Here is a 15,558-nt window from a genome sequence, read left to right on the forward strand (position 1 = left end):
GGGAGTTTACGATGGCTCCAGAGTGGGAAAGAGGGAGCCGGCTTAGATGACAGGAAACCGTCTCCTCCGCTCGGCGGAGCAGATTGAGAAAGCGGCCTGGGTAGTAATGGGGTTAGCTAATCCCTGATAGTAAGAAGGGAAGGAGAGGCCGTCATCATAATCACGACTAATGGATTCCAGATGGAGAAACAGAATTGTTCTCATTAGCATGGTTGTGCGCGCGTGCACACACACACACACACTCACACACTCATGCACACACCCGGAGAGACCCATTCCACCCACATCCCTGACTTTGATAAGCACTGTCAGATAAGAATAGACCACACCGCGAAGGTAGGTAGAGAGCCTTGTCAATTATTTCTTCCCCGTTCCGCCCCTCCCCCTCCACAATATCCGTGCATACGCAATGATTTCATTAACCTCGAGACTCCTGCAGATGAGTTGAAAACCCAGCTTACACGGCCAATTAGTTGGCAGCGCGTTCCGCACGCTGTATGGAAGTACCTTTCTCTTCCCCTTAAATTCCGCCTGACTTTTCGGCTGTATTTCATAAGTGTTAATGTAATGTTGCTGAAAGGAAATATGGCCAAGGCAGGAAACTTTCCCCCCACTCTCTGGGATGCAGCTGTTCGTTTGGTTTGGGTTGTTAATTCAAAACACTCCCAGGTGCCTATTTCATATTATCTCTTGTTTAGAACAAAATAAAATGAAACTGTCAAAACCTTTCTGCCTCGCTGGGGCCTGGGCTCAACAGCCGGGTAAAGAGACCAGGGCAAGGAAGCAACTGCCCACTCCCCTTTTCTCAGTGAGTAGTGGGCACCTTCCAAGTGAGGCCCCCCACCTGCGGCCAACCTGCCTGCCCTCACCAAGGTCTTGTTGGAGGCCTGCTTTGGACTCCATTCCCGCACCAGGCCCTTTGCTCCTAGCCTTCCTCTCCAGAACACCGTTTCCACTTTTCAGCTCTCTTGCAAAGCCTCCTGTCTGACGCTTTCCCTGGGTGCCCTGGTTTTGCAGTTTGAGCATACAGTAAGTGCTCAATAAACGTTGGCCATTATTAATATTTCTACTTCATGAGTTGTTTGGTGCTCATGAAATATTGAATAGAGTGAGCACTCTCAAGTGGCTTTCCTACGATTTGCATATATCCCGGTATGCTATTTGTAGCCAGGCACTTGCTACTGGCTAAGGAAGTCTCCCTACCGAGGATGTTTATCTTCTCTGCCATCTGCCCTCAACCACTCCATCCTTGTGCCAGAACCTGGTGCTGAGCGAGGCTGGGAACCAGAGGAGGGTAGGGCAGATTGTGGCTGGGGTTCCTTGCTGGAGCTCCAGGGGGTCCTCCCTGGGAGAAGTACATGTGGCTTTTTGGAGCTAAACTCTTAGCATGTTCAGTGATTCCTTTTTAAAATCCAAAGCGACCTCCCATTCCATGGAGGATAGCTTCTTTGGGTGACTTTATTGTCACAGTTGGAATTTCTGGGGCTGGGTTAGGTGGTCCCAGGGACAGTGGATGGCTGACACCCCCTCTTAGTGAGAAATTGTTTCTTACCGACTCAGAAACACTCTTGCCCAAATTCCTTGGTCCACCTGAGTCCTCTGACCATGGGGATCCCCATGTATCCCCAGGATGGCCCTGGCAGACCTTGGTCTGCTCTTACTTGATGGGAAGGCAGTGGGCTCAGTTCGCTTACTCGGGAAAGGCTACCCTAGTAGAATCCCATGTCCATGCTCCACATGGGCCCCTTGTTCTCTCTCTCTCACTCTCTCTGAAGTCCCTGGCCTCCTTTCTGTGATACATTGCAAGCAGGAGAAGAGTGGGGCCAATGTAGCTACAACCAGGCTCTGTAAATGAGAGAAATTGCTGGAAAATGAGGTTTCAATAGATGGCAGGCTGGAAATGCTAATAACCCTTTGTTATTGTTGTTGTCAGTTCCCTCAGACCCAATGCCTGCACTGTTCCTTAAACTGCCCAGAGACAAGGAGCATCCGTTCTCTGGCGGGGGAGGCTTCGGGCCGTGCTTAGAGAACACGTTTTATATTTTGAGCCACTTTTTCTGTATCCTGAGGTCTGATTCTAGGTGCAGTCTAACATCTTGGCCTGAGATCCTGTGGCGAGTTGGAGGGACTTAAAGAAACAATTCAGACCCCAAACCCCTTGTTTTTAGAGACTTGACCTTCCATCTGTTGACAATCAAATATTGAACCTATTAAGAGTGGCAGGTCCCCAAGCTGGGAGGAAGGAAGGAATTTCCCAGAGTCCCCAGAGACAAAGGACCTTTTGACTACACCTGGGGGTGAAGGGTGGCCAGCTCAGGTCACAAGAAATTTGGGATCAGATGAGCAGGAGAACAGCTGGGGAGTTGGGGGCCGGGGGTCCCCCTCCTGAGTTCTGATTTGCCTAGTAAGGGGGAGAGAGGGGGAGCATGTAATAGAGAGGGGTCAGCCATGAGAGATTCTGGAATTCAGATGAGGGGCCCCTTGCCTCCCTGTGCTCTGAACCTGTGCTTTTCCAAGGTCTGCGTGCCTGCTTCCTGCACTCAACCTTCAGCTCCTCAAGAGCAGGGGCTATCTCCATCTTCTTTGCATGGCTGTATGACCTGGCTAGAAACAAATGTTCATGGAATAGATAAGTGGAGAGACCCAGAAAGGGGGCTGTTTAAAGTGGGGCTCACTCTTTGGGTGCCTTTGCATGAATTAGGAAAACTACCTCCCCTGAAGGCAGAATCTGCCCAATGGACACATGGCTGGATGGGTGAAGTCCCTTCTGTCTTGGCTACAAGGCACAGACACAACAGTGGTCATCCTTAGATTTAAGAAGGGGGGCTGATGTCCTGGGCCCCAGACTTTAAGACATCCTGGTCTGTGTCATGCTGGGTGAAGGTCTCTTGGGGAAGCAGGAGATGGCCAGAAGGCAGTGTCCCCCCTTGGGGGGCAGTGCCCCTCCAGCCCTTAAGGTCTGCGTGAGGGCAGTCTCTCCCAGAAGGCTTGTCCAATGTCCTCTTCTAGGACTTTCCCTCTGTCCCACCCCTTTACATTGTCCTCTTAGGAAATCTAACCCCCATCGAGGCTCTCTTTGATGTCTCTAGCTAGAGAGCTCACAGTTGTCTTCTGGTTCACACAGACCTGGGTTGCAATCGTGGTTCACCCCTTACCCACTGTGAGCCCCTGGGAAGATGCTTTAATGTCACTGAGGCAAAGTTGCCTTAGCCACACAGTGGAGAGGTGGCGAGGTTCTGTGAAGGTGTATCTGCAAGGCCCAGGACAGTGTTAGATGTAGAAGTTCTTTCTGAAGGCTTAGTGAGTCTGTACCAGAGGAGATGGTGGTCCCTGGAACCCACTGGGAAGGGTTCCTGCATGACCACTTCTGTAGGTTCCATTTCTCAGGGTGGCCTTTATAGCAATCCTTCTGGAACAAAATCCCTAGTGTGCTTCCTGAGTGCTCGAGTCATTGGCCCCATACAGACATCTCTGGTGGATGGGGCAGGATGCTCCCCAAACTTCAGCAGTTCCTGCAATCAGGTGTGGCTATGGGAGTGGCTAAAGCCAGCTGGTCCTGTTCAGGCTGGGTCCCTTCCTATGGGTCTTGGTTCACTCAGTCCAGTGATCTTTTCATTATGTTAGGAAGACTGCTGCTGCTGCTGCTGCTGCTGCTAAGTCGCTTCATTCGTGTCTGACTCTGTGTGACCCCATAGACGGCAGCCCACCAGGCTCCCCCGTCCCTGGGATTCTCCAGGCAAGAACACTGGAGTGGGTTGCCATTTCCTTCTCCAATGCATGAAAGTGAAAAGTGAAAGTGAAGTTGCTCAGTCATATCCAACTCTTAGCGACCCCATGGACTGCAGCCCACCTAGCTCCTCCGTCCATGGGATTTTCCAGGCAAGAGTACTGGAGTGGGTTGCCATTGCCTTCTCCGGTTAGGAAGACTAGAGTTAGCTGATTTCATGAAAGGAAGTGAGTTGAAATTTACAGTGAAGATATTGGCTCCACATGAAGGAAACCTTGACTCATAGTCGTGCTTCATCCAATAGGGCCTTAGGAAGCCTGTGGTCCTCCCCACTTTGCTTTGCAGATGAGAAAAAGGGACTAGAGAGGATAAAGCCCAGTATACTTTCTATTACATCTCAGGGCCTCCCTTGACCGTGAGATTAACTGTAAACTTGCCCAGCTTGGGACTGTCTTATGGGAATTGGAAATTCCATAGCAGCCCATGTCTGAGATTCTTGAGGGGTTGACATGTAGGAAGACCCTGCCCAGCCCACCCTTATGACCATAGTTATCTCCCCTTCTTCCCCCTGCTTCTAGACCATCTCTAGCCTTCACTTACAAAGACACCACTTTTACTCTTGTTTCTAGGTACTTGCTCAAGATAACACAGAGCTGGGACCCTGGGAATAAAAGGACCCAGTGTTGACTGGAGGCCCATCATGTGATGGACATCACCCTGGGTTCCTCATATGCCTGAGTGTTCTCACTTATCTCCCACAAGAACCTCAGGGTCGTTTGAGAATTGTAATGGACGCCTACTGAATGAATGATTGAACGGATGACTGAGTGTTAATTGCACGCCTTCCTTTTTAGTCATTTCACACGGCCCGTATCTTTTGCATCTCTCTGTAGAATCCTGTTCTTTCATCACTTCTCTGTTTTCTTAAACCTATGGTATACATTCAGAATGACCTCACCGAATTTCGGTGAGGATCCACCGAAAGAACTGCATTCGTGTCCCTGTTGTCTAAAAGGAAGTCAAGAATCCAAAGCTCAGAGTACAAAGAGTAGACTTTGTGAATTTCTCAACTCGAGCCCAAAACCCTAGCGTATAAACAGTAATCTGCGTGTTTATATTCTTAGCTTTCCGGAGAGACTGAGGGGCAAGGAATGTGTGATTCTTGTTCCTTCTTCATGGGAGTCACATTCTTGTCAAGCGTGCAAATGGAAAATAATCCTATACTCCAGCAACAAAGCAGAATAACATGCCGTGTCTGGGTAAGAATTTGTTTCTATTTCTCTCTTGGCCAGCTGTTTGTATGATTTATCCCAGGCACTGAGTGACCCTTCCTGTTTCAGTTTATTCAGCTGTAAAATGGGGCTATCCTGTGTGCTTAGCTGGCTTCCAGGCTAGGAGTTTTAAAAGAACTGGCCATTTCAGCTGATCTTGGATGGTGCCCTGGGAATGTGTGCAGGGGAGAAAAAATGAGTTGACAAGACTTCAGTGCTCGTCTTCTCTGTTCCAGCTTCACACCTGATCTTCCATTTCTTGACTCAATTTCTCAGAGAGCACACTAGGAATTTCATTCCCTGAAAAGGCCTATCCGAAGACCTGGATCTGCCGTTACCATTTCTTCACTTGCAAAATGGAAACAGGAATAATGCCTAGCCTACTTCCCTTAGCTATGGCTGTAGAAAATGAAATGAGTTGGTAGATAGGAAAGTGCTTTGATTAAGATTAAGTCTTACTCAGACAAAATTCGGAGAAGGCAATGGCACCCCACTCCAGTACTCTTGCCTGGAAAATCCCAGGGACGGGGGAGCCTGGTGGGCTTCTGTCTATGGGGTCGCACAGAGTTGGACACGACTCAAGTGACTTAGCAGCAGACAAAGTTAGTCACAATGACAACAGCACCCACTGCTCGTTTTGCTACAGTTTCTTTAGTTTGTGACTCGCTTGAGAATAAAAATTTTGTGGTTCTGTTTATCTGGTTTACATTTTGTGATTTACTTCTCAATTTGGCACGGGCAGATGGTTCAGGAGCATCCAACTATTTTAAACACATATTGTTATTATTTCCCAAAGCCCTAGTCTCTGGCAGTTTGAAATGTCGGTCCAAGTTCACCTAAAGCAAGAGTATTTAGTGACATCAGAGGGAAGAGAAGCTTTTCATCAAGGTGGGCCTGGGGTACAGGAAGGAAAGGGAGACATAAGAAAGGAGGAAGAAAGTGCCAAGTAGCGTAGCTTGTCTGTGGAGTCAGGCCAGGGATGAATTAATCATGACATGCTGGAAAAAACCAAACAAACAAAAAAACGCCATACCACACAAAAGGGCCTGGCTTTCATTTTACAGTCAATCAAATGGCAAAGCAACATCAGGCCTCCTTACGATGAGAAAATCAAATGTTTCATCTGGTCGGGTCTGCAGCGAGTCAAGAGGAAGAGGCTGTGTAATGACCAAGCTTGTCCGTGACCATTTGGCTTGTAGTGATCGGCACAGCCTAGGACCTTGGGGAGAAAGAATCTGGGGACAAGTGGGAAGCCACACGCAGGGACCCGTGCTCCATGTGGTGTAAACAGCCAGGACATCTGGGCACCTCATGTTCTTGTACCTTCCAGCGGGGAAGAAACAAGGCCTCTGAAAGATGAGCTAAGCCTGGGGAGCGAGTTGGAAGAAGCAGCAGATGATGAAAATATTTAGATAGTGCAGCGTCTCCTCCAGCAAGGGCAACAGGGCTGGATGGCTTGGATCTCTGCATAGATGAGAGGTTTGCATTCTTTCTAAGGCAGTGTGGTCCAGCTCCATTCATTCTCTGGTGATGGCAGGCCTGAGTGATGGGGCTGGTGGTAACAGCAGTAGCCGTGTGTGGGGTGTCTGTGGCTGCCTGGAGGAACCATTTGACCAGTTTCTGTCTGGGGCACACGTGCTTTTTCCTGCTCTCTCTTTGGAAACACAAACTGCCTTCCATGCCATTGAGTCTGCATCAGTCCTAACACTGCCTCTTCCTGGCCACATGATTGGTTAAGGAATTAGCATATGGCCTAAGGCTGACCAATTGAAGTCCTTCCCTGAAACTGATTTATGGATCCTAGAAGAAGGCTTCCCAGGTGGCGCTAGTGGTAAAAAAACCTGCCTGCCAATGCAGGTAGACAAAACAGGTGCAGGTTCGATCCCTGGGTTGGGAAGATTCCCTTGAGGAGGAAATAGAAACCCACTCCAGTATTCTTGCCTGGAGAATCCCATGGACAGAGAAGCCTGGCAGGCTATAGTCCATAGGGTTGCAAAGAGTCAGACACGACTGTAGTGAACTTAACACACACAGGAGAAGGAAACTGGTCCTCCTTCTGGAGGGATAACTAAGCTCTGATGCAGTAGTTTTGGAGCTTTCGGAATATCTTTCCAGTTTTGTGGAGAAATCCTGTCCACTGCAGGAAAGAACTGATCAATGTACAGAGAGAAGCAGAGCTGAGAAAGAGCCTAATGACGTCATTTGAGCCCCTGGATCCAATCATGATTGAGGCCAGATGCACCCTTACGTTCCGGGTTAAATGAACCCAAACATTTCATTTGGGTTGAAAGCTAATTTGAGCTGGGTTTCTGTCACCTGAACCTGGGTAGTCTGCAGGATGGGGTGGGGGTGGGGTCAGGGGTGAAGGCAGGATTGAGCAAATAAGAAACCAAAGAGAGAAAGGAAGGGAAGGGGAGGGGAGGAAGCATGATCCCACAGCCCTCTTTAGGGAGGTGGGAACCTGCTTCAGTCTTCTGAGGCTGTAGGAAGCCTGGCTTCTGAGAAAAAACACTCATTGTCAAAGGCTGATCTGGTCTATTTGGGGGATCAGCCTCATGGCTCTTGGGATGTGAGCATCCACATACATTCATGTCCCCTCCCCTGCCTCCATCAGGCCACTCTTGGGTCAACCAAAAGAGACCCTTTAGTAATATCATTAGTTATGGTGCTGAAGTTATGAAGCTTGGGCATTAGATAGACTTTGATTTCTAACTTTAGCCCTTACTAGCAGAACAGCCTTGGGGAGATTACCTAAGCTGTCTATCCTCAGTTTCTCTGCCTCTAAAATGGGTCTAATAATTATATCCATCTCAAAGAATTGCTGAAGAGCCCCATCAGCCAATGCATGTGAAGAGCGTGTACCATGACCAGTCCATGGGAAACACCCGCTAATAATGCTACTCAATTTCTTGCGTGGGCAATGGTGAAGTAGGTCATAGGACTCCCACACTATAGATGAAAACAGAACGGTTTAAAGGAGGAAGGTGATTTAGAATGTGGGAGAAGCACACTCGGACACCATTAAGATTTTCTTAAGTGACATAAATTTCAATAAAAAGAGAACATGTGCTCAAAATAATTGAAAGCCAGGGCATGAAGAGAGAACTGTACTTCTGAGTCCACAGCAGCATTATTCATAATGGCTAAAACCTGGAAGCAATCCAAGTGTCCATCCACCGAAGAATGGATACACACCGTGAGTCCAGGCAGTCCTCCATATCAACCAACTGTGCATGGAAAATATTTTTTAAAAATTCCAGAAAGTTCCAAAAAGCAAAACTTGAATTTGCCACACTCTTTTAACTACCTAGATAACATTTACATTGTGTTTACATCTATGTAGCATTTACGTTGTACTGGGTATTAAGTAATCTAGAGATGATTTAAAGTATATGGGAGGATGTGCATAGGTTGTATACAAATACAATGCAATTTTTATAAAAGACTTCAGCATCTTTGGATTTTGGTATCTCTGGGGGTCCTGGAACCAATTTCCCACAGATAGATAGATAGAGATTTAGATTATTAAAAAGAAGGGAAATGCTGACCTATGTGGCAACATGGATGAGTCTTGAAAATGCAATGTTAAATGAAGTCAGTCAGTCAAAAAAGGACAAATACTGTATGATCCTATTCATATGAGGTATTTAGACTAATTAAATTCATGGAGACAGAAAGTAGAATGGGGGTTGCCAGTTCTTGGGGGACAGTCATGGGGAGTTATGGTTTAACACGTACAGTTTCCATTTTGCAAGATGAAAAAGAAGTTCTGTGGTGGGTGGTGATAATGGTTTGAAAACTATGTGAATATATTGATGCCACTGAACTATACATTTAAAAATGGCTAAAATGGTAAATTTTGCATTACATCTATTTTTCACAATTGTATTTATTTAGTTGATTTACAATGTTTCAAATGTACAGCAAAGTGATTCAGTGAGTCACTGAATATATGTATTCTTTTTCAGATTCTTATCCATTACAGGTTATTACATGATTTTTTAAAAATTACATGATATTGAATAGAGTTCCCTATGCTGTACAGTAGGCCCTTGTTGTTTATTTATTTTATGTATAGTAGTGTGTATCTGTTAATGCACAACTCCTAATTTATCCCTTCTTTCCCTTTCCCCCTTTGGTAACCATAAGTTTGTTTTCTGTGTCTGTTACCACTATTTTAAAAAGGAACTTAGAATCATGTCTAGTAGTAATGCATTTTCATTTTAGCAAAAAGATAAAAATTTGGTATATGTGTGTTGAGCAGAGAAAAAAGGATGACTATATACCAAATTGTTTCCAGTGCTTTTTTGTCTGTGGGGTTTAGTGGGACTGGAGGGGTCAGGTTACTTTAGGCACTTTATTTTTTAAAATTAATTAATTTATTTTAGTTGGAGGCTAATTACTTTATAATATTGTAGTGGTTTTTGTCATACATTGACATGAATCAGTACTTTAGGGACTTTGCTGCTGCTGCTAAGTCGCTTCAGTCGTGTCCGACTGTGCAACTCCATAGACGGCAGCCCACCAGGCTCCACCGTCCCTGGGATTCTCCAGGCAAGAACACTGAAATGGGTTGCCATTTCTTTCTCCAATGCATGAAAAGTGAAAAGTGAAAGTGAAGTTGCTCAGTCGTGTCCGACTCTTCACAACCCCATGGGCTGCAGCCTACCAGGCTCCTCTGTCCATGGGATTTTCCAGGCAAGAGTACTGGAGTGGGGTGCCATTGCCTTCTCTGTTTAGGGACTTTAGTACAATCTAAATTATTACAATGATCAAATATTGTTCTTGCCACTTCAATGAGTAGTATTAAATTATAACCATTTGCTTTGTACTTTTACACTTTCAAAGTGCCTTTATGGAATATATAATGGTGCAGCCATTTTGCAGAACAGTTTAGCAGTTCCTCAAAGAGTTAAATGTAGAGTTACCATATAATCCAACAGTTTTATTCCTAGTTACATATTGGAAACACATGACCACTCAAAAATTTGTACCTAAATGTTCATAGCAGCATGATTCATAATAGTCCCAAGTGGAAACAATCCAAATGTCCTTCAACTGATGAATGGATAAACCAGTGGTACCTCTACAAAATGGAATATTATTCAGCAGTAGAAAAGAATGAAATGCTGATAATGCTACAGTGTGCAAATACGGTAAATGAAAGAAACCTGACACCAAAGACCACATTTATATAAAATGTTCAGGATAAATAAATCTATAGAGACAGAATGTAGATCAGGATAGGAGGCAACAGCTAAAGGGTGTGGGCTTTTTAAAAAATCCAGTAACAAAAATGTTCTAAAATTGATTCAGGTGATGGGTACACAACTCTGTCAATATTCTAAAAGCCATTGAGTTGTTCATTTAAATGCGTGAATTGTATAGTATGTGAATCATCTCTCAATGAAACTATTATACAAGAAAACTAACAAAGTCTCTTTGTAAGTTACACAATTACGTATTCACAGTGAGCTTGGGAGGCAGATATTACATGAAGAAACACACCTGGAAAGCTAACTTAGATTCCCTTGAGAAGGAGAGGAATTACCAAAGTCTGGTTAGGCTTACTTTTTTTTTGTAATTCCCACCAATAAAATGTTCCACAAAAGGCAAGATCAAAAGGACATGCAAGAAAGCAACCCAGATGATTCCCAACTACAGAATAAACCTACAAACTATGACCTGTCCACACAGTGGAATACTACTCAGCAATCAAAAGGAAAAACCCCCTCATATGTTCAACCCAGATGAATCTCAAATACGTTATGCTCAGTGAAAGGAGCCAGGCCCAAATGGCTACATGCCGTATGATTTCACTTATATGGCATTCTGGAAAAAGCCAGACCATAGAGACAGAAAACAGACCAGGGGCTTGATTTTCAAAGGCACTCAAGGGAACTTTCCGGAATGATGGAACTGTTCTATATCTTGATATTACACAGTGGTATATATTTATCAAAACTTGTAGAACTGTACATTAAAAATGGTGAATTGTATTGTATAAATTATAAGTTAAGAAACAGGGCAGGGAAAAGACGTGAAGAGTGCATTCGGACGTTCAGGTGGGTGCACAGGCAGTGAGAAGAGGTATGTGGGCAAGGAACAGGGTGTCACCACCTGGTGACCCCCCTGTGACCCACAGGTCACCTTGGGCTTCCCTGTCCTTTGGCAAGCCAGGGCTACAAATCTGCGAAGCCCTGGAGGTGATGTCTGCTCCTTCCTGTGCTCCTCACCTCCAACACCTGCCCACATGTGGTCCTTCCACCCCACACCTGCCTGCAATGGCCTCTTTACCCGCCCAGATCCACCCCCACTGGGCATTCAGGGCTTGGGTGACTTAGCAGAAAACGGGGAGAAGGCCTGGGCCCCTACCATTCTGCTGCCGTTTCTACCTCCTCTTCCATTTCTGCCTCATCCTCTCTACCTGGTTTGCTCCTGGGAGCTCCAAATATTTTCCACTTTGTTATAAAGAGCTATACATTTGAGATATGGACACTTGACTGTACATAGTGGAACTGTACAGTAAAAAAAAGTAAAAAAAAAAAAAAAAAAAAAGAACAGTTGGGATTTTCCCAGCTCCTTTCCATAGCCGCTCTCAAACTTAGGTACTCAGTAGAGCCAGGGCCTTCTTTTCATGAGGAATCTCTTTGGTATTATAAAGAGCAACTTTTCCCCCTGGTGGCTCAGACGGTAAAGAATCTGCCTGCAGTGCAGGAGACCCAGGTTTGATCCCTGGATGAGGAAGATCCCCTGGAGATGGGAAAGGCACCTCACTCCAGTATTCTTGCCTGAAGAATCCCATGGACAGAGGAGCCTGGCTGGCTACAGTCCGTGGGATCTCGAAGAGTCAGACATGACTGAGCAACGAACACTTTGGCTTTTCACTCACCACCTCCCCCACCCCCCACCTTTATTCCTGATGTTTGGGACCCAGACATCAACCAGGGTGAGCACCCCCCGATGCAGCTCTGAGCTCTAGTCCTCCCAAAAGCATGCGGAAAGGACTCCGCCCTAGTCCCAGCCTCTGCTTGCTGCTGGGGTGCCTCTGTGGAGGTGGAGCCATCTGTCCATGTATGCAGCCTCAACAGTTGTCTCTTCCAAACGCACTGACAGAAGGTCCCAGCACAGGCTATGTGACACTCCAGCTTTCCCCTACCTTGGGGAGCCTACCTTTAAAATTCATGCAATTTACCCCTGGCATATCCTCTTGTCCATGCTTTTCTTCAGGCTCACCTCCCCACCCCCTCACTTCCTCCACTTCCCCATCACTGCCCTGATGGTTGCAGGCCCAAAACTTCAGGCCAGCCGCTCCAGCCAGGCCCATTTACTGCGCTAATTAACAGCCTAACAGCAAGAATTCCAAGGTCCTCCCCAGGAAGGGCTGGCCTGCTTCCCAAAGAAGTTGCTCTCCCTGGCCCCTCTGGAGGTGATGCCCCCAGCACCCTGAGCCTCGGCCTTCTTCCTATTCCAAGCCCTTTCCCCTTGTCTTTTGGTGAGCGTGAAACAATTTCCTCTTATCACTGAGCCTCACCATTGGGCAGATTAATGAACGTGAACCCGGCCCCAGAGGCCCACTTGCCAAAAATTTCTGCGGTGTATTGAGCTGTCCCCATGGTGAGCTGCACTAGGGCAAATTCCTGGGCAATGAAAGACAGAGCCTCTCTGTTGAGTCCCCAGCAGCAGCCGTAGCTCCAATCCGCCCCGGAGATCCACTGCAGAAACGATCTCCCACTGCTAGCACCTCCTTTGCCCCCATCCAACCATCCTCAAGCACCCCACATAAGCATCTGACTCCTCCTCCCCCAGTAGCCAGCTCTGAGGCTCCCTGATGCTTTGAGAAATAAAGAAACAGCCCCAGCCAGTGGCCCAAGCCATAAACACCCAGGGGCTGGCGGGGCCCCCACTAGGGCTCAGGCATCTCGGTGACTGACAGGAGCTCTCGTTAGCAGCACACCACCCAGCCCTCCTATGCCTGGCCCCGACTCTGTGATAAAGCCACAGGGCCAGGGCAGAACTAGCTTGGTGTTCGCGGGAGGCTGTTTCTTTTCTTCCCTTCAGAGGGGTTCTTAACACACTGGTGTGTAGGACTCACTCCTCACAATGGGAACTAGATGGAGCTAGTAAGGGCCTTGGGGTTATTTGCTTTGAAAACACCCAGCACAAGGGGTCTTTGAAAAAATTATCAGGAGCAGGGATCCCACAGCACCCAGCCAAGGGTTCAGGGAGCCAGTTGTTCTCTTAAGGGAAGCTGCCAGCTCTGGGGGTCACCTGGAGGGTTTTGCAGCCATGACTATCGTATCAGTAGCAGAATTTGAACCTGTGAATCACATGGCTTGATGGAGTGGAATTGTTCCTCCCCATTTATGGGGCTTGGGGCTTCCCTGGTGGCTCAGCTGGTAAAGAATCTGCTTGCAATGCAGGAGACCTGAGTTCAATCCCTGGGTTGAGAAGATCCCCTGGAGAAGGAAATGGCAACCCTCTCCAGTATTCTTGCCTGGAAATCTATGGACAGAGGAGCTGGAGAGCTACAGTCCATGGGATCCCAAAGAGACAGACGTGACCAAGAGACTGACACTTTCACACTTTCATTTATGGGATGGCCTTCTCTCTCCCGAGATTGATTCCTATATGGAGGTCGCATGCAGTGGCTTCCTCACTGGCAGGATTCCCAGCCTGTTGGGATGGGCATTGGCCAATTCAGGCATCACTGACGCAGGTGGAGTGTTGCCTGTGGCTGAGCCGTGGACAAGTGCTGTTTTGTGGACCACATGTCAGTCTGTGAATTAAACTCAACTGGTCTTTCCCATTTGTATATCTTAACCAGAAAGCATGGTCCTTTGTTGTGAATTTCTTTGGCATTTCCTTGATGACTATTGAAGTTGAGTTCCTTTGCTTATGTTTAATGACCTTTGGTGTATCCTTAATTTTTTAAAGTGACTCTTCAAGTGTTTTGCCCATTTTTCTATTGGATTTTCAATCTCTACCTATTGAAGAGTAGGAGTTACTTTCATATTCTGACTATCACTCCTGTTGGATATGTTGATAGAAAAAAAAATTTTTTTAAGTCCTTCACCCAGATAGCTTGAGAAGCAAGACCATGAAAATTAACACTGTTGTCCTATCCATGACAATATATTGCAGATTTCTTTCCAAAAGTCGGAGAGAGGAAATAGGAATTTACACTTAATATCCTCACTCAGGAGTATTAAAGTTGCAAGGATAAGATGCCCAATTCAAGCTAGTTCAAGAAGAAAAGGAATATATCAACCCTCGGAAGTGCAATAGATGCAGGGATGGCTTGATTCAGGTGTTCAAGGGCATCTCCCTCCCACCCCCCATCATGTTTTTCTGTGTTCTCTATGTTGGCTTTGTTTTCTGGCAAACTCTTTCTGTTGGAGAGAATGGATCCCAGAAACTCTGGACTTACATGATTCTTGTCTCAGGTTGAGAGATACCCTCTGCCTCCCAGTGTTTATATAAATTCCTCCAAAGGATTTTAATGGGCCATGGTTGGGTTACAAGCCTACCAAAGAACCAGTCTGAGTTCTAGGCCATGCTATAGCAGAGGATACAGAATCCTGAGCCTGAGATTCCTATCAGAAAATGTATGGATTAAAGGAAGGTCAGTAGCTGAAGGGAAGGGAAGCAGCGTGAACCACAAGTAATATGCATCCCCTACTTCAACTAGGAGGGCAAAGGGTGGAAAGCTTTCAAGTGAGGCTTAGCGGTGCATATGTGGTAGCACAGGAAGAGAGAGGTGTAAAATTGTTACTGTGTTGGAGAAAGATGGATCTGGTATTACTGGGTGGTAGGGAGCAGCAACTGACTTGTGGCAAGGAGAAATAATAGGTGACTATACTTTTAGATATATGGTTCTCTCTTCATTGTTACCTAATTCATTTATTCATCCACTTATTCATGTGACAAATACTTGTTGAATACTAATTCTTTTGCCAAACTTCCCTACATAATTATTACTGTGATACATGAAACAGATGTAGTCTCTGACTTCATAGAGCTAATAGTTTAGTTATATAAACTTCTCAAAAATGTTCTTTTCTAAAAAAAAAGATAATGCAGCCTTGTTCTTACAAAGGATACTGAGTAAAAACCAGTAAGTTGGGCCATGCTAAGAATTCAGATGTTAGCAGCTTTTATCATGAATAATATTTTCCACCAGAGACCAAGGATGAGGTAATCCCTGCTAATAGGTATGCAATTTATCTCTGAGCTTCCTGGCAGCTAAGGCAAAAAGGAAAATCTGTTTAATGACCTCACTCTCACTGGTGCCAATTCAGTTTGGAAAGGCAAACCTTTTCTTGGGTCCAAGTACTTGGAGGAATTTATTAAATGGGCCCATATATATATAATATATTGGGTAACATCATAAAATCATTATCTTCTAACCTGACAAAATGACCAGGGGCCCCACGCAAGTATTTCAGGCAGCAGCATTTCATGCTTGGCCCCCTCAAACTTCTCCCCAGATCTACTTCAAACAGCATGGAATCGGAATGACATCACATTTCTATGGAGGAAATGCTTTTAGAAAAGTCT

This window comes from Bos grunniens, chromosome 26 (assembly GCF_055505025.1).
Source record: "Bos grunniens cultivar Pamir isolate PY7600 chromosome 26, Bosgru_T2T1.0, whole genome shotgun sequence".
NCBI lineage: Eukaryota > Metazoa > Chordata > Mammalia > Artiodactyla > Bovidae > Bos > Bos grunniens.